Below are 25,576 nucleotides of genomic sequence, written 5' to 3' on the forward strand. Positions count from 1 at the left end.
TAAAAGCCAAATTTCCTCCTGAAAGATTTGCAGATTCCAAAATATAGAAATAAATTAAAAATGCTGTTGAACAACATCATGGTAATGAGAAAAAGAATTCTAGCAGCCAAAAAGATAAAGTCCTAGGAAATGAAAACAGCAGAGGCACTTCTTAAAATGATAAGAAACAAGATTCTTCCCAATCGGAAATTAAAAACAGAAGGAACACAGAGGCGATCACAGGTCTGGTCACCAGAGTGTGGACGGGTCAGCCGGCTGGCCAGCAGTCTGTCCCTTGTGTGAGGACCCGAGTTTTCGGTGAACACTAAACCCAGGAACCTACCACCCCAGACTCCTGAAAAACTGGTTTTCATCTTGTTTCTCCCAAAGTGTAAGATCAGTGACATGCAGCAGGGGCCCACTGGACAGGCAAAGGTGACAGACGGCCCATTAGGAGCCGCAGGCTCATCTTTGGGAACAATGAGGTCTGCGTTTCTTGCTTTGTTTGTAAAGGGGTTTTCATCAACCAGAAAAACATCACTCTTCAAGACGGTGGTCCATCCAGAGTGCTCCAGCACCCCGGCTTCCCAGAACACTGGGAGGGGCTGTGGCAGAGGACCCGCCACTCAGACAGAAACACACCAGGCAGACAAGAAGACACGGTCACTCCTGAATTGACAAAAACTTCATGGGAGACGCGATTCATCGAGCGCACTCAGAAAATAACTGTCGGAGTCAGAAAACGAATGGGCCCTGCTCTGACACGTGGTTTCTGAAGAATTCATTAAAGTTCTGTAAAAAACATTTCACAGTGAAATAACTGACCCAACTACTCCAGCCAGATTTGGGGACGGCCCAGCGTTCGAGTCCCACTGAATCTCACGGACACTGGTCAGATGGGATTTCCTTGGGTTTCTTATAATGGAAAAATCTACAAGGAACTATGTTAAAGCTCCTTCTTATTGAAAGTTGTCCATTCAATACTGATAAACAAACCCTGGGCAATTGCGACCCTCTGTGAACATCGAGGCCACGGTGATGGTTCTTGAAGAGCAGCCACTCTCTGCAAAGGTGGCCGGCCCCGTGGACGCCCCTCCTGCCACTCAGTCCCCTTCACGGTGGCAGAGAAAATTCTGCCTCCACAGACCCGGGGTGTTGACCATCTCTGAGCGTTGAGACCTCTAAACGTTCATTTGGGTTCATTTCATGGATGGAATATTTAAAAACTTTTGTTTAGATTTTGTAAGATACACAAAACATGAAATTTACAACTGTGACCTGTTTCCGTGCATTTGGAAGGGTGGAGGACATTCACAAGGTTGGTAGCCACCAGCACCCTGGACCTCTAGAACCCTTGCCCTCAAAATTGAAACTCTGCCCCATTAGCCAATAAGTCCCATCCCCCTCCGGCCCTGGCAGCCTCCACCTTCTGTCTACACCCGCGAATCTTCTGGCTCCTCCACACTGGAATAGCTCGTCTTGCCTTTCAGTGACCGGCTGACCTCCCGGGGCCTGGCGTCTCAGGGTCCAGCCATAGGGCAGCAGAATTCCCTTCTTTTTTGGTCTGGAAAATGTCCCGTTGTGTGGGCAGGCCTCGTTTTCCCTGCCAGTCCACGCATGGGTGGACGCTGGGGTGGCTCCCACCTCTGGTACCGTGAATGGTGCTGCCAGGAACGTGGGTGCAAACACTTCCTTGAGACCTGCTCTCGGTTCCTGGGGGTGAGCACCCCGCAGTGGCACTGCTGGGTCATAAGCCATGCTGGCTTTTACTTCTCACCACCTCCGCACTGTCCTCTTGTCCTTTCCCAGCAGTGCCCGGCACTCCGTGTCCTCCACGTCCTCCGCAGTCTTGCTGCCGCCTCGGCTGTTTTTGCGGCCACAGCAGCCCTACCGCGAGTGTGAGGTTCTGGACCATGTCCAGCGCGCGCCAGCCTAGGTTTTTGTTTTGTTTTGTTTTGTTTTTCTGGAGAAGAATCCAAGTTCCCCAATACAGCTGCCTGTCATAAGGCTGCTCAAGTTTTGCAACGTGGATGAAAAGTCGATTTAGAGATAATAAAAGACATTCTTGGAGGTTTTGAAGAGAAATCCAATCACAGACACAACTCAGAAAGCTATTCCACAAAGTGGATCAGAGGATGGGGAGGTAGCTGGAAGGAGGAACACTGACCGGCAGTGCCAATCCCAGGCTCAACCACCAGTTACAGAAGAAAAGACAGGTCGGCTATTATGTCCACCACTATGTGGAAGTGAAATAAAAATATGACAGTCGCTGGGTTTATATATATATATATGTCATGTTTGAATTTCTTACATTTAATAAAGAAGTAAGAATATTTATGAAAAAATGTAAAGAAATCAGAATCATGCTCAATAAGGATAGTAAATTAAACCACAGAAGTTTGGGGCCATACTGAGGAACTTTGTGTTTTCATATCACCAAGCCAATCATTCACCGGGATCTAAATTACAAGCAGAAGCAAAGAGCAAGCTCTGGGTTGTGGGGGAAGGCAATAAAGAAACAAAATCAACCACATGAACACACAGGAAATGAAAAGCCGTCCATCTCCCGAGATGGATCAGCACTGCACCTCGGACAGCGGGTGGACCGTGAACACCAGGGCACGGCACAGACCCACCGCGAGGGAAGGACTGTGCAGAAACCAAGCCGGGGAAAGAGGCTGCCTTGGCTGACCATTGTATGCCATCCACAGCAGCCCCCACCTCAGTAGTGCAAAATAGCAGGCGTGTATTATCTCACGGTTTCTGTGCACCAGGGACCAGGGCTTGGTCCAGCCTGGTGGCTCCTGAGGAGCCAGATGTCAGCCAGGACTGTGGTCATGTCCACTTACAAGGAGGAACCCACGTCCAACCCATAATCGTGGTGGTTGGCAAGCCTCAAGTCCTCGTGGGCCGCTGGGAGGGACCCACAGCTCCTGACCGCACGGCGGGCATCAGCAGAGGGCTGTTTCTCAATAGGATGGTGACAGCGGGGGTGGGGGGGAGGGGACAGAGAGAGAGGGACATAAAGATGAGAGAGACAGAGAGAGAAAGGGAGATAGCATGGGCAAAAGAGAGACAGAAAGAGAAAAGGACCGTGAAAAGGTACGTACACACAGAGCAGGAGGGAGATGACTGAGAGAGAGGGTCAGGAACTAAGATGGAGACTGCAGCCTTTTTATAACCTAATCTTGGGAATGGCTTCCCATCGCTTCTGCCAGCTAATATCTGGGCTCCGTGAATTCATTTTCTCACCGCTGTAACGGGATACTCGAGACGGGTGCTGAGACCAATAAGCCTATTGAGCTCAGGTTGTAGTGGTTCCAGTGGTGTGCTGGCCTCCACCGGGCTCTGGGGAGGCCTGGGTGGCTGAGGGAGGGTCCCAGGGCCAGATGGGAAGCCAAGGAGGCAGGCGAGCCCGCGTGCTCCTGCACACAGCCTTCTCCTAACACAGGGTCCCCAGGACTCCACTGGGCCCCCCTGAAGGCTGCACGGCCTCTTAACCAGCATCCCCACAGAAGCCAAGACCAGCAGGACACGCAGCACGGGCTGAGGTGTGAGCCCCAAGCTCACGCGGCGAGTCCTGGGCACCGTGTCCCCAGCGCACTTGCTCATCGGGCAAACACTCTGGGTGCCAAATGCCAGGTGTTTTGAGTGACAGCAGTGGTCAGGGGCTAGGGAGAGGGCCAGTGGAGTGTAAGGGTCCAGCAGCAGGAGATGAAGAGGCACCCAGCACAGCCGTCCTCACCAAGAACCCCGGGCGTCTCAGCCCAGCAGCTGAAGCCAAGCCGTGCAGCTCGGGGAACCGTCATTGCAGGAAGGCACGGGGGGGGGGGGGGGGGGGGGGGGCGGACTCTAGATGGGGCAGGGGCGGGAGGGGAACGAGGGGCAGGGGCTAGCAAGGAGGGTGGAAAGTGACGGCCATCATCACCCAAGGTGCACGTATGACGACACGAATGGGTGTCAACACACTTTCTATACAACCAGAGAGATGAAAAATTGTGCTGGGTGTGTGTAAGACGAATTGTGATGCGTTCCCCTGTCATTTATTTTAAAAAATCAATAAAATTTAAGAAAATAAAGGAAAGAAGGCACAAGTTGATGCTGCAGCTGTACAGCACCTGCGACCTGTCAATCAGACCTCCCTGCTAGGTTCCAGGTACACAGCACCTGCGACCTGTCAATCAGAACTTCCAGGCTGGGGTCTCTTGAACTTGTCTGGAATCATCTTTTCTCCTGTCTTGTTCCGAGCCCTTAGTTATTATTTTTCAGTTCTCTGAACCGCAATTCAATGAGCAAAGGCAGCTCAGGAGCGGAGGTCAACTGGAGTCCAATGTCAGCCTCAGACTTCTGCCACTGGTACAATTAGGCTTGTTCCCTCTTTCAATAACCGGGTGACTTGACAGCTACATGATGGGCTTTTTTTAAACCCACTCATGTTTACCTATAGAGCCTGGAAAATTCCAGTCTCTGAGGCTCTCTCTCCCCGGCTCGCAGCTCTGTTTCCATGGCAACGGGTAAGCTGCCTCAGGGCGGCAGGTACCTGCACAAAGCAGGGGCCGGGTGGGGGATGGGAGAACCAGGAGCACCAGGCTCACCATGCCCTGGCCTCTGTCCCTCCAGGACCCTGAGCCCAAGCGTCCCTGGCCCAGCACAGCTTCTTGCTGATTGAAAACCCCACCCCAGGAGGAAAGGGTGGCCTGGAGAAGGCTCTGGGGAAGGCACAGTGGGGTGGTGGGTGGGGAGGGAGGAGGAGGAATGGGGTGAATGGGCTCCCTGCACACTGACCGTCCCTGGGGTTTCCAAAGCCTGTGGTGGGTCAGAGTGTCAGCCCCTGGCCACCTGAGCTTGTCAGAAGCTCAGTTTTCTGGTCCCCACCCTGTTCCTCTGCGCGCCCAATCCCCCTCAGCTTTTAAATACAGCATCTGCAACCTGTCAATCAGCGTTCCCAACTTTGTTCTGCCACTTTGGAGACCACCCAAGTCCACCTGGTCTGCACTGGTCACACCTGAGCTTGACGTCCTTCCCTCCTAGTCCCCACGAGACAGGAGACCCGAGTGTGTGGTCTCTTCTGTCTCGCCCTCTGGCTGCCAGCTCCCCCCCTCCCCGCCATCCCTTGGCCTTTTCTTCCCCACATCTGTCCTGACACCCCGTCTCCCCCAGCCACACCGCCCTCTGGCCAGGTGCACATGGACACCAGGGCTGGGGGTGGGAGGGCCAGGGGCCACGGCTCAGTGGAGAGCCCGTGTCCTCCCCTCCCAGGGCCCCCGAGGTCCCCAGTCTCACCGACTCGGACTCAGGAGTTGGTTTTGCTTTTGTGGTTTTGTTTCACTTTCTTTGGCATTTGTTTTCTAGTAGATCCCGTTTCTGACTGGCACAGAACATCTGCCCGTGTTCGTGGGGGACGGCGAGGAGTTCTGGCCCCTGTGCACGCGGCAAGGCTCATCGCCGGGTGGCCGTCCGCCCACAGCCTGAGGCTCCCCCTTTCTTCGGGGCGAGCCGCTCCTGTCTTCTGACTCTCCTGAGATCATGAGGCACCAGGACCCATTCGCCCCACTGTGCCACAGCACACCCTCTCTGTGCAAGTGACCGCAGAGACAGCCCTGACCTCTCCTTCTCAGGGGACGAGACCTGCAGGCCACCCACACACTTCGAGTGGTTCCTGCCGCTCCAGACCCTCTCCACAGCCATGAGCCACCGCGCCCCAGGCTTTCTCTTCAGAGGACGCAGCTGCCAGCTGAGATGGAGGCCGCTCTGGGGGTCACCCTCCAGCCTGGGCCACAGGGGACCAAGCCACTGGCTCTGCGTCTGGGTGGGAAAATGTGCTCTTCTGCAGAGGCCACATAGTAAAAGCTTGGGTCTCCAGGGCTCTGTGGCCTGCGACTCAGGCCTGGACGCTGGCACCAAGACAGTCCATAGCATGTGAGCCGGGCCGCGCTGCGTTTCTCTCTCCCTGGGCCCTCTCACCTGGGTTCCCATCTCCTCTCTCCTGACCTGCAACCAGCTCTTCCCTGGCTTCCTCTCCCACCCTTCCTGGCCTGTAGTTCACTTTCCTCAAAGCCAAATGTGTCAACAGGAAGTCTTGCTTAGAAGTCCTGGGCTAAGCCGTGGCTCCTCCTCGGGAGGCCGTGGAGGCAGGTGGAGCTCTGGCCTCCTGGAGGTGCTGGGGTGGAGGCCAGGCCTTTTCCTGGCTGCTCCAGCTGCACAGGGCTCAGGAGGAGCCCCCTACATGCACATCCTTAGCCAGGTACAAAGGCAGGGACGGAGAGACGGACGCACGCCTGTCTGAGCCCACTTCAGTGTCTGTGTAACTCCGCTCAGTGAGCAGGTCTGTATGCCAGCTGCCACGTGGCACCGTGCTGAACCCTCTAGTGCATGGGCCTTGAGGGGCACGGGCACACACGCCCACTCGTGTCCAAGCCAGGACACAGACTTGCACCCCAGAACACCAGAGAACACCCAGCTACGGACACAGCCCAGATCGTGAGCCATAAACGGGTGGCCAGTGTGGAACATTTTTATGGCTTAGAAGCGGACACTTGCAGAATGCTGGCCACGCTGAGCTGTTTCTGGGAAAGCGGCTCTCCTCTCCAGTTCACGGCGGTGTACACAGAGCCTGGACGCCAGCCGGGCATTGGTAGGTCATCAATCAGGAGAAATTCACCGTGGGCAGCTGCCTCGGGGTTTTATTTGGCAACTGGACCAAACCGACATCCTGACACCTAGTTTTCAGAGTCTGTCTGCTTTTCCTTAGAGGAGTGCCTCCAGCAGAAGCGGCTCACCCGGGACTTTGGTCCAGAGCTTGCTCCCAGTCGCTGGGCTGCTTGCTGAGAGACTCAGAGTTCGCAGTGTCTGAGGCCTCTGTGTGGGAGGGGAAGGGGGCTGGGGAGGGAGACTGGCCAAATCCAGAAGGGCGGGGTATCTCCTCTGTGGTAGTTAGAGCACACCGGGAACAGAGACCCCCACAAACATTTTGAAAAGCAAAGATATCACCGGGCAAAGGTACTGGCCAAATTATATAGTTATATTGTGTGCATTGTGCATGTACGAATATATAACAACAAAATTCCACCACTACATACGAAAATAATGCACCAAGAAAAACCACGGGGAGGGGCTGGGGCTGGGCTCAGCGGCAGAGCACTCGCCTAGCATGTGCGAGGCCCTGGGTTCGATCCTCAGCACCACATAAAAATAAATGAAATAAAGGAATTGTGCCCAACTACAACTAAAGAAAAATAAATAAATAAATAAACTACGGGGGAAAAAGCCAAGTTAGGCCACGGCCTGCACAGAGCTTGTGGTCTGGTTTGAAGGACAGCCGGGTTAACTGGCTGACTAACTTACTGTCACTTGTGAAAAGAAAGAGAAAGAAAAGACATTTTCCTTTATTTTATTTTATTTTTATTTTAGGGTTTTTTTGGGGGGGAAGGAGATGGCCTTAAAATCAAATTTATCTTCTTGCCGTTCTGGTGCTGGAAGTCTGAGATCCAAGTATCAGCAGGGTTGTCGTCAGCCGAGTGCCGTGAGCAAGGCTCTCCTTCACTGGTGGACGCTGTTTTGGGAGGATGCGTAACATCAGGTCTCTTGGGGGAGAGAAGTGGAAGGACTTACCCCCTCAGGACACAGCCTTTCCCCTGTGGCTGAGGGGTGCTTCTGCAGCACCCTGGCTCCTCCCGCTAGACCACACACCCACGCACACACACGCACTCACGTATGTGCACACGTACGCACACACACGCACGCACACACACGCACTCACGTACGTGCACACACATGCACACACACGCACGCGCACACACACGTGTGCACACACATGCACACACACACGCATGTGTGCACACACATGCACACACGCACACACACACACACACACACACCCCAGGCTTTGCCCAACATCCCCCACCTGGGGGTCCCCCAGTTGAGGGCAGGAGTACAGACCTGCTCCCAGGCTGGGTCACAGCACCCGCCCAGCCTCCCGCCTGTGAATACTCTACCGACGCCCAGTGGAGACAGAGCCAGCCTTGTGCACAGCTCCACATCTAGTTTACCGTCTCCTGGAAGTCACCTTAGAAACATGAGCAGAGACAGGGCAGGAAGCCGCACCCAGGTATGTGAAGTCCGTGCTGGACGTGCTGACACGGGGGCCGGCCTGGGCCCAGGGCTCCGTAGCAGCAGCTCCATGCTGGACGGCACTGGGAAGAAGTACTGCCCACGGTGCTGCCACCAGGAGCAGGGACACAGAGGGCGGGCGAGACACGTCTCCTGCGTGGCGCAGGCTCCGTGTTAGTTGGAGAGACAGAGGTCAACAGAAGGATGACACCTGAGGATGGGATTCGACAACATCTAGAAAGGTCAGGCCTTCCCGGCCCAGCCCCTCAGGGTTCCACACCCAGAGGGTCCTGAAGAAATGCCACCTCTGTGCCAGGAGATGTGCAGGTTGCCTGCTCAGCGCTCAGGTGTTTGGCGCATCTCATCTGAGCACCCAGAGCAGGTCAGGGTGGCACAGGACTCTGGGAGGGGCGGAGGGCGAGCAGAGCCTTGATGCTCGTGGGAGGGCCCCGTGCACACAGCAGGGCTGGGCCTGGAGTGCAGTGGACCCCCCAGCAGGACGGGAGCCAGGCCGCGTCTTCGCCCCTGGCCGCAGCTAGGACGGCGGGGCGGGTCCCCGGGGCCCTGAGCAGCAGCTGCTCACTTCTCACAGTTTGGGAGTTTGAGGGGTCCCAGGTGGAGGCGCCAGCCAACTCGGTGTCTGGCACAGGCTCTTCCCGTTGTGGGTGCTGTCTGCCGAGGCTGGAGAGCATGGGGGAGGTCTCCTAGTCTCCCCCAGGTTCAGGGCCTCCTGGAGGCCCCCGCCCCCTGCCCAGGACCTCAGCTGTGAGCTGGGCATGGGGGACGCTGCACACGTGGCCAGGGAGAGGATGTGTGGAGGGGAGGGGCCTGAGAGAAGCCAGCAGGTGAGGGCCAGGGAGGGGGCGGGAGAGGAGACCACCTGCCTTTTCAAACAGTGCAGGAGTCTCAGCTCTCCAAACCCCGGGGGAGAAGGCGGGAGAAAGCAGATGAGGCCTGGAAGCTGGGTTTACCATGTGGAGGCCTCGGGGGGCTCTCGCCAGAGTGGGTGGGCTGGGGGGGACCAGAGCGGAGGGGAGAGGAGGGGCAGGTGGCCCACGGGCTGGGCTCACAACATGTGGCTCTGAGCAGGGCAGAACAGGCCACCAGGGCTGCGGCCCCGGGGGCCAGGCTCCACTGCACAGATGCCCTCCCAGGAGCTCAGGCCTGGCCAGGGCTCTGCACCGTGTCTAGCAGCAGCAGGGACCCCACCCTCTGAGCCGGAGAAGTGCCTGGGCACTGCCTTCCCTCTGGGTGAGGACGGTGTGGAGGGGAGGACGGGGCAGGAAGCAGGACAGCCTGGCAGGCTGGTGATCACAGGTCTGTCCCCTCCTCACTGCCCCGGCAGTGACCCAGGCCCTCCTGCCCCAGGAGTGCAGCTGGGCCCCAGCCTCCCAGGACCCACACCTGGAATCCAGGGGCCACTCCCTGCTTGGCTGGCAGCCCTGTCAGCCTTCCCCTCCCAAGTCGGCGCCGGGATCAGGGCAGCCCACAGGCCCTGCCCACCCTCCCCACCCTCCCCATCCAGCAGCCCTCCCTGGAGGGAGCCCCCTGCAAGTCCCAGGGCTTTAGGCTCAAGGAGGTTCTTTCCAAAGACCTGCAAAGTCCTCCTACTCTGTGCTGACCAGCTCCTCTCTAGCCCCTCACACACACACACACACACACACACACACACACACACCTGCTCAGGTGTGCAAGACAGAGACGTGCAACCCTGGCCCGTGGGCCTTGCAAAAGCAGCCACACAGAAGGCCCCTTCCGTGAGCTCTTCAGAACAGTGAAACCCTGGAAGAGGTTAAGAACACTCGCGGGAGAGATGGCTGCGGGGCGGCTGCGCTGGTGCACAGCGGTGGACGCCATCCTCGGCGATTCCTTCTAGAAAGTGTGGTGGGAGGGGTCCCCGTGCCACAGTGGGCCCGTCCAGGAGCCTGAGCAGGGGCAGGGACACCCGAAGGAAGCAGGATGCAAACCACGCCTTGATCCCACGTTCTCCAGTGGCTCCATTCTTTAAAAAGTCCAACTGTACAGGTCAATCAACCTCACTGTGGGGTCACCTGACCCGGGCCTCCACGTAGCACCCTGTCCAGGTGACCAGTGACCAGTGGGCCTCCACGTAGCACCCTGTCCAGGTGACCAGTGACCAGTGGGCCTCCACGTAGCACCCTGTCCAGGTGACCAGTGTACATGGCCTCACTGCTGACGTGCTTAGGAGTCCAACGCGCACCTCGGCACGGCCGGGCTTCCGTGTGGCGGTCACTGGGCTGCCTCATGCGGCCGCCACACCTGCAGGCTGCACCAGCCGCGGGCGGCCGTGGCACCACGTTGGAGTGTGCAGGTCCTGGGTGCTGTCCCCGACTTTGGACGGATGAGACACAAGACTGAGCACCAGATATTTAGTGAATATCTCAAGTGAAAAGACAAATGAAGACAACACACGCACTCGGGGAGCGTCACTGAGCAGAAACCAACACAGACCAAGACGCTCTGTGTCCCTGGCATACAGCAAACTGTCGCCTCCTGACCCGGCCACTGTGCTGGGACTGGGTCAGTCACGCAGCCTCGGGACTCTGCCTTCCCTCCATGCAGGCATCTGTGAAGTGGCCTTGTCTTCTGGGGGGAAAGAGTAACACCTCAGCGGTCAGCATGACGGAGACAGGAGGACTCAGGAAGGGCCCACAGGGGAGGCTGAGGCCAGAGGCCCCCTGGGGCTCAGTGTTGGAGGCCAGACAAGTCATAACAGAGGCCAAAAGTCAAAATAAAAATGGGGCAGAATCAGAAAAGGAAGACTTTAATACTGGGCCCATGGTGATTATTCACTCAATTTCTTTTCTTTTTTTCATGTTGACAAAATTAGTCATAAGGAGCAAAAGCAGAGATGAAAAAGTGCAGGGGAGAGAGGGGACAAGAGACGCTGCTGGGGGGAGGGGAGACGGGGCGTTTGGAAGCTGCCGCTGCAGGGCGGTCCTGGGTGGGGGCCTTCCAGACGCTGGAGCTCTCTCAGGACCCTGGGCACTCGGCCTCAGAAAGAAGCATACGTTCAAAGCCAGGGGCTTAGAATAGAAAGACTGAGCTGTTTTCTTCTGGCATTATCTGCAGGGCTTCAGTGCAGTCCACATGGGGCCACGGCGCACGCGCGCGCGCACACACACACTCACACACACACACTCACACACACACACACACACACACTGTTTTCTCAACACTTAGGTCCCAAAATATTCCAGCGGTCACAAGCTGGAAGGCCCAGGGCGTACTCGGAGGTGGCCAGCGTGTGACGAGAGCCAAGAAGGATCTTTCCCGAATGCCAAGTTTGATGTCCTCTGCCCTTGAGCTGCTGAAGTTACCAGCTGGCCCTGTCCACCGGGCCTTAAGAACAGGCCAACCAGCCCTGGGCACTGGCTGCCTGTTCCATACCAGTCACCTGAAACAGGGGGACATGGCCGCAGTCTGACCACCACAGAGCAAAACCCAGTTCTGTTTGGAAAGCCCTTAACCTGTGTGACACAAAGCAGGAGCAACCAAAGGGAGGCTTTCTCCTTTATGCAACAGACAAAGGTCTAAAAATCAACCAAGAGTGGCCACGTGGTAGCCCAGGAGCAAACACAAGCAGATGCAGTTTTCTGTTTTTAAACAATCAAGAAACTACGAGGCTATAGAGGGACAGGGACGCAGAACAAGAGAAGGTTCCCTGCCGACAGACGGCGGGCTTGGTGTTTGCGGGCCCTGAGCTCTGGAGTAGTCCCTTCAGCCAACCTCTCCCAGGGTCTGTGTGTCGGGCTCACCGCTCGCCTTGCCCCTGCGGAAGAACTCCCTGCTAGCACAGTCCGCTGACCTAGCATCTGGGGACTTCTAAAACTCCAGATCCCTGTCTCCATGCCTACGGACTTCTCCCCAAGCAAGTTGAATTCAAATTCAATCATTCCTTGTAAGCAGGGGGATTTCTTTCTTCATCTCACTGTGAACTGTGGTACACACAGAGAGGAGTGGACAAGGTGCCCGAGCCCTCTAAGGGTGATTCTAAACCAAGCTCAGGCGGCTTTCAGACCCACCCACGCTATGTGCTTTCACTGAAAATCAGTTCTCAAGTGCCCGAGCTTGCTGACGGTGACTTTCCTAGATGCCCAGATGTACCACATTTGTCTAGGTGACCACAACAAAAAGGTAGGCTTCTCTCAGCTCTCCCCAATGGTCAGTCGATCCCATTCGCAAGCGAGCTTTGGAAACTTCTGCAGCGTCTGAGTGACCGGGCTTGACATTTTAGTTTCATTTTAGGGTAGCTTAAGTTTTAGTTCAGATTGACGCGGCTGCCCTGGCTTCGTCCCAGCCAAAATGAAGCCTCGTGTGCTCTGGGTGCCTCCGTCTCCCAGGCCCTCCTCACGCCTGTCTTTTGCCTTTTGCCTTTTGACATGTTCCCCACTTGCTGACGTGCCACCCAGAGAGGTCACAGGGATGTTTTCAACGCGCTTGCCATGTCAGAGAACCGTCCTCTGCCCGCCCGCCCACGACAGGAACTGCAGCCAGCTGGGACACAGTGGTTGTGCTGGTTTCCCCAAGCCACTGGGAGGCTGAGACGGTCGGTCGGTCTGCAAAGTGAAAGGAAAACCGGGGGAAACCAAGATCAATTTGGATGGAACCGAAACCGAAACATCAAAGAAAAAAGTGATCCTTGGAGTCCGTGGACGCCGTCCCGCCCGCAGGACGGGGCGTGGTGTCTGTCAACTCTCTAGGCACTTGGTAGTGCACATCCACTCTTCCACTCCCCAAATTCCCTCTCCACCCCTCCCCACAGGGCGCTCAGAGGCCTGGCTGGGACGCCATCCCCCACTGCCGTCTGCCCCTCCTCCACAGGGACCTGCTCTCCCCCCAGCTGCCCTGGCTGCCGCCTTCTCCCGGCTTCTGCCCCGTCCCCCCTCCTGCCCACAGTACACACTGACCACCCTTGGCCAGTCCAACACAGTCCTCCATTTTGCCAATGTCAGTTCTCAACCTAAGTGGCCAGTTTCTTGTCCCCAGGGAAGACTGGAGCCTGCCCTCCTCACATGGTCCCATGCCCCAGGCCCTGGGTGGTCCCTTTGTCAGTGGGCACCCTGCTGGGCATCTGTGCCAGGCATCTTCACCACCTCCAGGGGCTGCGGCAGGGCTCCCCCTCAGCCCCTTCCTCTAGCTCACTGCATGTCACCTCCAGGACAGGCTGATGTCCCCTGCCAGGGTGGGGGAGCTGGCTGCTGTCCTGCCTTCCGGGGGGCAAGCCCAGCCACCGGGCCACCCTGCGTCTCCCCTTCAGTGAGAGTCAGCGCTCGCTCACCTCCACGGGAGGCTGTGAGAGGCTCAGGGAGGACTGGGGCACAGTCCAGGCAGCAGGCCGCAGGACCAGCACAGGTTCCACGCGCACGCGACTTACAGCCTGTTCTGCGTCTGGTGGGGCTGTGAGGACACAAGGCTGAGGGAGGCAGAGGAGCCCCTGAATCATGCCCAATCCTCACTGTCTGTCTGGAACGGCGTCCGTCCCCAGGTTCATGTCCGCACGGCACCTCACCAGGTGGCCAGGTTCGGAAACAGGGCCTTTGCAGATGTGATTGGTCAAGATGAGGTTGTTGAGGGCTAGGGTGGGCAGTGACTGTCCTTCTAAGAAGAGAGGACACCTGGCGACAGCAGAGAAGTCTTGTGAACAGAGGGACTGAGAACCAGAGCCAGCAGCTGCCAGTCAGGAGGAAGGCGCAGACAGACCGTCCCCAGGGCCTCCGGGAGGAGCAGCCCTTGAGGGCTGCGTGAGGCCTGGGCTCCATCTCCCGCCACACACACCTGCACTGTGAGCGGTTACTGTAGGCCACATTGCTGTGGATGGTCAGGTCCTGGGTATCATCATGTCACGTACTGAGTCACATTGCGTGTTATCAAGCAGTCTCCCTGCGCTGTGCAATGACGTCCCCCGTGTGACCTGGCTCTCAGGTGTCCCCTTGCATGTGCCGGCAGGAGCCCTTCTGTGGGATGTGAACTGTCCCCACGGCCTTTGCTCCCGCGGACCCCTGTCCCTGCCTGTCCCCCCTGCCTGGAAGCTCTGTGGTGAGTAGGACCCCTTGCTCTCTGGCTGTGACAGTCCCAACACCTCGAACAGCATCTAGGGAGAGCAAGTGCCCACAAGTACTTGTTAAACAAGTAAAGCTCATTAAATGTTTCAAATTAGTCTTCTAACACAAAACTTGTGACAAGTTGGTAAATTGAGAAGATTTAGACCCGAGCACACAGCCTCCCGTCGACTTGGGGAGGTCTCCCACAGAGGCGCTCCCTGGACTGCTCCAGCCAGCTCCAGGAGGTACCGGGCTGTGGCCAGACACTGTGAGGGTATCCAGCAGGTGACAGTGACCAGCAATGACTCAGCAGGACACGCACAGGACACCCGTCTCCAGGAGCTGGGGATGCGGTGAGCTGAACAGGGAGGAAGGGGACAGCCTGGGAGCGCATGAGGCCAGCCCCCTGCAGACACACAGCCAGCCAAGGCCGGGGGCAGCAGGCCAGCCTGGGGGACCACCAGGGGCACTCGGAACCAGCGCTAAGTTGACCCAGTAGAAGCAGATCGCAGACGAGCCTTGGGTGCCAGGCAGCACTGGAGGCAGAAAGAGACGGGAGCACAGGACGTCGCCTGGCGTGGGTTTGGAATGTCAAAGGGAAACTAATGTTCTTTATACAGAACAAAGCCAGCTAATACTTTCATAATTAAAAATAAAATAATAGAAGGGAAACTTTAAAAAAAAAACAGCTTTTTGAGTCTTAATAAGCAGCTTTGAGTGGTATCCCAAACCCCCGAGCGCCCTTTCCACCCTTCTGAAACAAAAAGTGATCCTGTGTCCCTTAAAGGACAAAACCAGACACTACCTTGAAAGTTGTTAGTCTTTGTGACCAATGGCAAAAAAAAAAAAAGACCAGAAAGAGGTTCACTTCTTCCTCGTAGGGAACAAATGAAGGCCTGCACATTCGTTTAAAGTAATCAAGCCCAGCACATGAAAAAACAAAGGCAGATACTGCTTTATGTCATTTTTCAAAAAGTAAAGAAAAAGAAAACAAGGTTGTCAGAAATGAAAATCAGAGAGAAAGACTGACTGAAAACAGGTCCGGGAAGTCTCCGTGGAACAGATGGTGCATTTAGACGTGCTCACCACCAGGAAGTGGATGTCGCCTGAACGCTGACCACATGGCTCTGCGGCTCCAGCAGTGCTCGTCCCTGGCCTAATTACACTGCAATGTATATATTTCTTGGAATCAAACCTGGCTTTTCAGCCTAGGGGAAAATCCCATGGTGGGTTGATGAACCGAATTCGCCTTTGGAAACTGGGCCATGTGTTAAAAATCAAACTGCTCCGTCTTGATTTGCACCAGCTTTCCAATCACCCCCCCCCCCCCCCAGCTCAAATCCCTTTCCTGCACTCAGGAGGCGTGGGATAGCGAGGCCGATACCGTCTGTCCTTCTGTGGTGAGAACGGTGAGGTCCACACAGAGGCAGAGGGGTGACTGAGGGGGTCCCCGGGACTGTGTGCCACACAGCGCCCCTCCTGCTGTGGGGGCCAGCTGCCGATCAGGCCAACTGGGTCCTGCTCCCTGCACTGCAGTCGGCCACCCTGAGGCCTGTGCGTTCAACATCCAGCCCTGCCTGGGCAGGCGCCGTGCCAATGCCCGGGTTCCACAGCAAGGACAGTAGCCCCCTTTCTCCAACGTCAGCTGAGGTCGACTGAGGTCTGAAAACATCACGTGGAGATTTCCAGACGTAAACAATTCATCATAGACCTTAAATTGTTCTGAGTAGCACAAAGAACCACCCTGCTCTGTCCTGCTGAGGAGGTGAGTCACCCTTTGTCCTGGGTTGTGCTGTATCCACCACCTGCCCACCAGGCCCCCCCCCCAGCCATCTGGGTCATCAGATTCACGGTGGACATTGCAGTGCTTATGTTCAAGTGACCCTGGGTTACTTAGTAATGGCTCCAGAGCCCAAGAGCTGTGAGCAGCAGTCCAGACGTGCAAACAGAGGCCGTGAAGGTGAGAGTCCTCAACTTAGTAAGGAAACAAAGAAAGCTAAGGTACACAGCGAGCAGGACCTTTGAGAGGGAGAGACCATGTTCACGTGACTGTCACAACGGAGCGTTGTCACGATCGTCACATGTCATCTTATCCTGACTCCTGACTGCCTTCTCGCTGGGCCTAACCTACAAATTAAACCTTATTGTAGGTCTATCTAGATAGGAAAAGAGCAGTCTCCACAGGTACCATCTGTGGCTTCAGGCATGGCCTGGAGTCCCATGGGGGCTCAAGTTCAAGTGGAGGCTGGAAGACTCGTGAGGAACCGTCAAACAGTGCAAGTGCCACCGTCCACCAAAGAAATCACCATACAAAAGGGTGGAGCACCTCAGCCACAGAGAAAAGGAAAAACCCACAAAGCCACACCTCCACTCGCCATCCCCACCAGACACAGGTGGCCGGGGACGGCAGGGCTGGGGAGACCTGGAACTGACACAGCAGTGAAATCTCAGGACAGGGGTCACAATGACAAATTCATGACTGCTTTGACTCCAGGAATCCTGTTCAGGGTTTCGATTGCAGCACAGCCTCGTGAGAGGGCTCGTGAGCAGGTCCACACCACGGCCTGGGTGCTCCCTAAGGGGGCTGGCTACAGGAACGATAGACCCATTCAACAGAAGGGACTGTTTTCCGGCCACTAAGGAGAGCGCGGCAGGCACCCTGCCTGCGGCAGTGTGGGGCCCGGGCTGGGGACCGTGCCTCTCAGAGCTCCACACCCAGCCCCAGGCTCCAGTTGTCTGCCCTGACTCCGTCCCCACAGCAGCAGCAAGCCAGCACACGCTGTCCTGGGGAAGGGGCCCTGCTGCCTCCCCAGGCAGCTCTGCAGGCCTGGCTCCACCTGGCCTCCCGCCCCTCTGCCCAGCCCCGGGACCAGCCCTGCCTGAGAGTCTGGTGTTCCTGCAGGCCCCGGCTCATTCCACACGACCCTCACAGCTCCCTCCCTAGTAAATCACTGGCTTATCTGACGCTGTCTGGTGTCTACTTCAAGGAACGGCAGGGCCAGCTCGGAGGACACGTGGTTAGTTAGAAACTCAGCACGCAGGACAGTGACTACAAGGTGCACATGTTCACGTGGAGAAGAGAAGGGGCACACAGAAGGGACGGACAGGCCAGGGCCCGAGATGTCCCTGGGGCACACGTCTGGGCAGGCGCTGTTCTGCGCAGTCCCCGGGGACGTGGGGGGGGGCGTTGGGTGCACTAGGCCCCCTTTGGACCCCACTCATGGTCCCACCCCAGCTCACTGGGCCAGACACTCCGGCTTCCTGCTCAAAATCCATTCTGCTCCTTTAAAACACTGACTCTGGCTTGGCTCAGCTGCGTGAGCCGGTGGTGCTTTGGAGAGCAGGCATGGCTTCCCGGGGGCGCTGGGGCCTCCCGGAGGCTCTGTCCCAGCGTGGACAGATGCCAGAGAGCGCTTGGCTACGTCAAGGCCACTGGAAACACAGCCCACACCTGGAAAGGCGAAGGCAGAGAGAGGCGCCTCGTCCAGGGAGGACTGGCAGTCTGCTCGGTGTGGAAGAAGTTTGTGGCCTTCCATGAGCCCCTCGGGCTCCTGGGGCCCACCACAGGGAGGTGGAAACGCAGCACTTCAGCCAGACCTGGCGTTCCCCCAGGCCTGGGTTCTGGGCCCTGCTCTCATTAGCCCTTCTTCTAGATACCTGTCCACTGCCACGTGCCAACCCCAGCCCGGCTGGTTCTCCTGGCACGGAGGGCCTTTGAAGGGTGGCCAGGGCCTGACAAGTCCCCCTGCCCAGATCGCCACTGCACCCCCCACTCCCAAAGGGACTTCTGCTCTTGATTGCTATCTGGGGTCCTGGTTATTATCCACTCTGTGGAACCAGGGCCAACCTCGTGTCCAACCTTGATCTGTCTTGACCGGCTCTGGGCTCCAAATCCTTCCTCTGTAAGCTGAAATGATTAGAGGCTCCGCTCTACACGGGTGTGGTGGGATGACACAGCTCGGGCCTCTCGCCTCCTCCCTGGGAAGAGAATGTGCTGACCGAGGAACGATCAGCTCCAGGGGGCTTAGCGGCTCCTCCTGTCCTTGGGCTCAGCTGCAGGACACACGTGCTTGCCTGGGATCTTGGCAGACTCCAGCCTTTCTTAGTTGAAGACCATCAGCGGGAGCTGCCGGCTTTGGTGTAGCAAAAGGAAATCAGGGTTTATGTTTGTGCAAAACACCATTCGAAGGTCCACTACTGGGCTGGGCACTGGTCTAAACATGGAGGATGAAAGCAGTGAGCAGTGGTCAGATCCCCGGCCCCTGGGAGTGGCACGGTGGGCTGCAGGGTAGGTGCCATGTGCGCTATCTACAGGGACCCTGCTGGGGGACAGCTGTGGTCACGGGCCTCAGAGAAGTAGCAAGCGACAGGGCTGCCAGAGCTCCCAGAGGGGAACCCAAGACCTCCAGGGGACCTGGACTTCAGGTGGGCAGCAGACAAAGGTGCCGTTTGGGACAAGCGACACCAACCCTCATGCACACTTGGCCACCCAGGCCTACTGGGGGCCTGTGAGCTGTGAGGAAGGAGCAGATGTGCCCAGCCGGCCTCCCGTCCACTGTGCACCCAGGTGTCTACCCAGAGGAGAGGGTACGCGTCCCCCACAGCCTGATGTTCACCTCCGCTCTATCCCAGGAGAGACTGCGGCAGCCCCGAGGCCATCACAGACCCCTGGGCAGAAAAGTCCTGGGCCTCCACGCAGGGAACTCCCTTCAGAAGTGACCGGGACACACTGCTGACATTGCCACACCATAGAATCATCTAGAAATAACACAACCAGAAGGAAGCCAGACCACAGGAAGGAGAGCACACCTCGTGCTCCTGGGTACGTGAAACTGGAAATGTGACTGCACCCGGGAGGGGCAGTCAGGGGGTCCCCGGGGGCGAGGGCCAGAAGACGGGGAGCCTCCCCTGCGCGCCTCGGATTCCCTGGCTTCTGGCTGGAATGTGGTCCTCCCTGCCCCTTCCATGGGCTCCCCTGGCCCTCTGCCCTGACTGGGTCTGCGTCCCTCTCTGCCCTCTCTCCACCCCACACACCCCTGCTCCTGGGCCACTGCGGTGGCCAGACACCATCCTGGACCTCCAGCGGGGCCACCAGCCGGGCTCCATTCTGAGGCCCGAGGAGGCCCACGGCAAGGGCAGAAGACCGAGTGCTGATGCAGGGGTGTGACGGCCGCGTGTGCACGCGCAGCTTCATGCTAACTGCGCGTGTGTGGCGTGTGTCACACCATATAGACAAACAGCATGCACGACAGCTGTGTGTATACGTGTCTTTTATATGTGCAACAACAGACGTGAAAAGTTCATGACTTTGTGCAAAACAAGGGGGTGTACACACACGTAGATGCAGAGGAAGGTTCATATAGAAAATCGTTCAAATGTTTATTTTAGGATTACGGTAGCTTCTCAAAGGCATTTAGAGTGTCTTCTATTTAGAGGGTAGGGTGTGGCCTTCGAGAAACCTCAAACTGTGCAGAAATGTGGAGAGTGAGGAACGGCCTCCCATCCCCACAGGGCCCTTATTATTGGACCTTTTTTGTATCCTCCTCATCAAGTTTTGGGCACAGAGGTGCAGACCTATATGCGCACGTGCCCAGTGACCCTGTAGGCGGGAACCCACACTCTCGATCCCTCGGCTGCCACCCATTCTGCTCGTCAAACGACGGTGCCCAAAGGGGCCAGCCAGAGCTGACCCCTGCTGTTGCCTCCAGAGGCTCTCTGTGTCCACAGAACATAAGTGGACACGGATCAGCACACACTTACGCAGGATGGGATGGAGCACGCGCTCTAGGCACTGCTCACCAGCCTGACGCTTCCCTCTTTCTGACCCAAAGTGTGTCCCAGGCCACTTTGCACGCTTGCACACACCCCCCGCATGGACTGACTGTTCCTGCTCTCTCTGTCGCATTCCGAAGCAGATGGACAGGGAATCTCCGGTATTTTGCAATTCCCACTAAAATGCAGGCTTTTCTGAGCATTTCTGTAGGATTAAGAGGGAACATGCTTTCCCTGTCGGGGTCACACAGGCCCAGCGTGTTGCTATGTCCCATGAAGTCACCCCGGGGACACCCCCACCCCTCCTCACTCTGCACACTCGCTCCGCCTGGCACTCCGGCTCTGTGGCCATTTTAACTCTTGGCTTTGTCTGAAGGTGGGACGCGTCCTGTCGCACAGGGTCCCGTGCGAGGTGCTCAGAAAGTCCAGCCACTGTCCCTAGATGGGCTGGGCTTTGCTCCCTTGTCTCCATTTGCCTGTTCTGGGTTTTACACCCACATCCTTCTCATCACCGGATGCAGGCGCTGCCCCGATTGGGTCCAGTCTTCTCTCCGGCTCCCGCGCCACTGAAACCCACGTGAAAGGATCAAAATTCAAACATCAGAAGCAGAGGGAAAATGGCCGCAGGAGCCTGGTGTGGGGCGAGCCTGGCGGAGCAGGCTGCGGGAGTGACGTGCGCCAAGCAGCCGCGAAGCTGGGATTAAAGTCTCTCTTCCATCTGGAACCTGGCGTCTGCAGAACAGTGACCACATTGTGCTCCTGCCCAGAACAGGCACGGCGTTGCCTGGCTACCCGGCAATGTATATATGACTTGGCAGCTGGCCTGGCTCCCTCGCTCAGAGGAAAATTCCAGGGTGGGATTCAGGCAGAGGTTCTAGTGACAGATGGACTGAGCAGCTTAACCCCTTCTTCTCAGGGGCCTGTGCTGAGGGCGCTGGGGCCGGGCAACAGGGGCCGGTTCAGACCTTGGGGCCTCAGGTGTCTCCTGGCAAGGTGGCTGGCCCACTTCACCCGGGGAGGGATGCAGAGCCTGCGAGCCTCATGGGCAGGCGGCGTTCTGGGTCTCAGGTCCGTGTTCAGACATGTCCTGCCCCACCCTGGCCATGTGTCTTGGGGGGCTGTGCCATCCCCTCTGAACACAGCTTCTTGTCGGGGACACCTGTCTAAGTTGGACCCGGTGTGTGGAAACGGCCTCCTTGAAGCAGAGTGGACAGCTCACCCCCACCTCTCTCTATGGTCTGTGATCGCCTGTCCTCTGGTCACCCTCACAACTTCAGGGACAAGGAAACTGCTGAGTCTGCTGCGACTTCGAAGTGGCTCCCAGACGGGGCTCACCGGAGTCTCCCGCCTGCGGCCCCCCAGGCTCTGGGCCCTGTGGTCTCTGCTTTTTCCTTTGTTCCTTCCAAGGTGACACTGACCTCTGATCCTCTCCCCCCTCAGACGGAGGATGGCTCCTTCTCATCCTCTTGGACTCAGTTAAATGTCATCTTCAAGAGGTATCTCCAGCTGCAGCACCAAAATAGCAGACGAGTCTGGGCTCCCAACCCTGGTCCCATCCCAGACCGACCTTCGGTGCCACAAGGCTCCCTGGAGACACCCCCCCCCCATCCTGAAGATCTCCAGTGAAGACCTCCCCAGCACCACCCAGACAGCGGTCAGCTCCTGCTCACCCTGCCCTGCCCACCCTGCGCCCATTTCCCCCTCATCCTGTTTCCCCAGGAAGAGAGTCTGCCCCCACTTTGGGTACAGTTGAAGTGGAGGTGACACCGCTTCCCGATCCAGGGACAGACACGGGTCCCGGGTCAGGCCCATCTGCCTCCCAGGAGTGGACGTGGGGATGGTTCTAGAACTTTGGTGGAACTATTGGGGGAGAGGTACATTCTGCTGGGGTGGTCCAGTGAGTAGCGCCCACGCCTGCAGACCCTGGTGGGCCATCTCGGCCCCCGTGAGGAGAGACCCTGGGACAAGGTGAAGCCTGGCCAGAGAGACACACAGATGATATCTCGATGCCATCATCCCAGGGCCGTGTCTGTCTGTCCGGGACACTCTCTGGGTCTCACAGATACTAAACCAATGCTTCCCTGCTTATTTGGTTCATAGCTGCAACAGGCATCACACAGCAGCCCCATCTCAGGCCTCGCACCACTCCGACCCCCATCGCCCATCGCCCCGAGCTCCTCCCTCTTCCCTGTCCCCATCTCCAGAGTCACCCTGACTTTGGGGGTGGACATCTTCTCCTCCATGTGTCTCCCTCTTCTTGTTTTCTGGCCCCAGGCATCTGTTTCCCAAGCTTCACGCTCCCAGGTGCGGGGTATGCCTCCAGGGGGGCACGGGTCCCCACCACCTCCTCCTTCTCGCTCTCTCCCTCCCCCTTCAATCCCCGGCCTGACTGTTGCCTTCTGTTTAGAAACACTTCTCCAGTGAGGAGAGACAGAAATTCTGATGGCTCAAGTAAAAACAAACACAAACACACACAATTAAAACTGATTACTGAATTGCATAATTGAAATCCCAGAGGCAGCTGGCTTCAGACACCCCTGGACCTCACTTCTCCAGCCCTGGAGGGGGATTGCTGTCCACCCGCAGACCCTGTGTCTCCTCGCAGGAGACATTCCTGACGCACCTGGCACAGCTCAGAGCTGCCCTTAGACCCGGACTGGATACCTGTCTCGCCTCCGAGCCCCTGAGGGTGACTCCTACTGACTGGCAGAGGTCACGGGCTCCATAGACCCAGAGGGCGGGAGGGGGCGTCTCCAAAAGGACAAAGGGGTTTTGTTGGTGAAAGAAGAACCAGAGATAGATTTAAAAAACATGCTCTATATGTGTAATTAGAATTTTAATGCATTCTGCTGTCATATATAACAAATTAGAATAAGAAAATAAAATTAAAAAAAAACAACAGAGGATCAGGCAACGGGACGTCCTGCCGGGGTGGACAGTGACCAGCGCCTGCAGCCAGAGCTCAGGCTGCACAGCTCTGCGGACGTGCCTGGCCTCGGCCCCACCAGGGCCTGCACAGCGGGGCAGAACAAGCCGCTCTCGTCCCTGGCGTCAGCCCGTCGGCCCTCAGTGCAGGGTGACTGCCTTGTCCTCTTCTCCTCACACTCCTCCTGAGTTGTCTTAGTTTTCAGTTGTACACCTGCTGAGGGGCAGTGCTCTACCTCTGAGCCACACCCAGCCCTCCTGCTGAGTTTTGAGGCCACCTAGGTTACCTCCTCCAGGGAGGTGCCCAAGACCCACAAGCAAGGTTTGGTGGCCAAGGTGGCTCTCAGCTGTCTGGCTGGGTTAGTACGCCTCCCTGTTCCTTGGGGAACCCCCGGTGCCCCTGATTTTAGGGACCACTTCTTTCCCACCCACATTCCCAGAAAAGATGGGTGTCCTGGAGTTCTGTGTGCCTAGCCACGGGTGAGCAGGTGACCCTGCCAAGCAGCCAGGAGCCCTTCTCTGGGGACAGGGCCAGCGACCCTCCTGGTGCCGATGGATGGCTGGGAGCAGCGGGTTCCGACCCGGGCAAGCCTTGCGTGACAGCAGCCTGCCAAGGCACACTTAAGTGGTGGAGCAGCAGCTGCTGGCTGCCTTCCCTCGCCCCAGGGCGGCCACCCCACTCCCCAGGATCTGGTGACAGGAGCCAAGAAATCCCCCTCTTTGCCTAAACTAGTCTGAGCTGCTTCTGTCATCCCAGCCCTTCAGGACCAGCTGGGCCTGCCCTTCCACAGAGCAAGGAGCACACCACTAAAACCCTCCTGCCAGGCGGCGAGGCTCAAGGCAAGGTCAACGGGGGCTGCTCTTCTGCCAGCAGGAGGGCCCCCAGGACCACCCAGCAGAACCACCCCCACAGTGACACACTTCAGACACGCCCGGACACATTGGTTTCAATGCCCCCGTCACCGCCATTAGAGGGGCCACTCATACAGGGCCACCTCCACTGTGCAATGTCACGCGGCTGAGAACTCCATGTGACACAACTGACCTCAGAGACACAGCATGGCAGGTGGCTGAACTGCCTCACCCCTGTCCCTCTGACTCCTCACCTGTGAAATGGTAGACAAGCACGGCCTCACAGGACCTAGGTAAGGTCAAGTAAGACGTCCATGCAGCGTACACAAAACTGCACCTCAGGTTAGGGACTCCCAGGTCAGAGTGGCCCCCTGCTGAATTCCACACGCGTAGAAGCAGGGGAGCCACCCGCAGTGCTGTCCCGCATGGGTGCACAGGGAGAAATGCAAATTAAGATCACTGTGAGATTCCGTCTCAATCCAGTCTGAATGGCAATCATCAAGAACACAAGTAATAATAAATTCAGGCAAGGATGTGGGGCGGGGAGGCACACGCATACACTGCTGGTGGGACTGCAAATTGGTGCAACCACTCTGGAAAGCAGTGAGGAGATTCCTTAGAAAACTTGAAATGCAACCACCATTTGACCCAGCTATTCCATTCCTCTGTCTACACCCAAAGGACTTAAAATCAGCATCCTACAAGGACACAGCCACATCAATGTTTATAGCAGCACAATTCACAACAGCTAAACTGTGGAGCCAGCCTAGGTGCCCTTCAACAGATGAATGGGTAAAGAATATGTGGTACATATGCACAATGGGATATCACTGAACCACAAAGAAGAATGAAATCATGGCATTTGCCAGTAAACGAGTGGATCTGGAGACTCTCATGCTAGTGAAATAAGCCAACCTCAAAAACCCAAAGGCTGAATGTTCTCTCTAACATGCAGATGCTAACTCACAATGATGCGGGGGTGGCGGGAGGAGAATAAAGTTTACTGGATTAGACAGAGGAAAACAAGGGGAAGGGTCAGGGGATGGGAATGGGAAAGACGGTAGAATGGACATAACTTCCTGTGTTCATATATGAACACATGACAGTGAAACTCCACGTCATGTACAACCACAGAATGGGAAGCTGTCCTCCATGTATGTGTGATGTGTCAAAACACACTCTACTGTCATGTGTGTCTAAAAAGAACCAAATAATAATAATAATAATAATAATAATAATAATAATAATAATAATAAAATACAGAAGAAAACAGTTCTTCCTAAGTTAGGGTCACCCAAACGACACCCACAACAAGGAAGTGCCTGGCACCTGCAGTGTCCAAGATGACCCCAACCAGAACTTGAGATGCGGAGCGTGGCTAGGGAGACTTCAGAATTTAATTTCCATTGTATTTAATATGCTAAATTTAAATAGCCACACGTAGCTGGCTGCTGTCACACCAGGTGGGGCAGGTCTAAAAGTAGAGAGGACTTTCAACAACTGAAAGGAGATCTGCACCGACGGGGTCCCAATTTTCGTGAGCCCAGGGCTCTCCTTCTGAGGTGAGGAAAGTGAGCGAGGGAGAACAGAGGCCAGGCCACTGATCCACAGTGAGGCAGTCACCCACAAAATCCAAAAAGAAGCAGGGAACCAGTTCGGGGCTTACCAGAGGGTGAGAGCATCAGAGCATAAGGACCTGATGTCCGTCTCAGTGACACACAAGCCCCTGTCAGGGGTAGCAGGGGTCTTCTGATAATAAATAAAATAATGATCTATAATCATCTCGCTGTCGATTGCCACCCAGTTCAGTCTGCCCAGTGGGAATCATGTTAGTCGGAATGACTCAGAGACATGACTGGCAGTGAACGGAGCAT

This window comes from Spermophilus citellus (genome assembly GCF_964194105.1).
Source record: "Spermophilus citellus genome assembly, chromosome: 18".
NCBI lineage: Eukaryota > Metazoa > Chordata > Mammalia > Rodentia > Sciuridae > Spermophilus > Spermophilus citellus.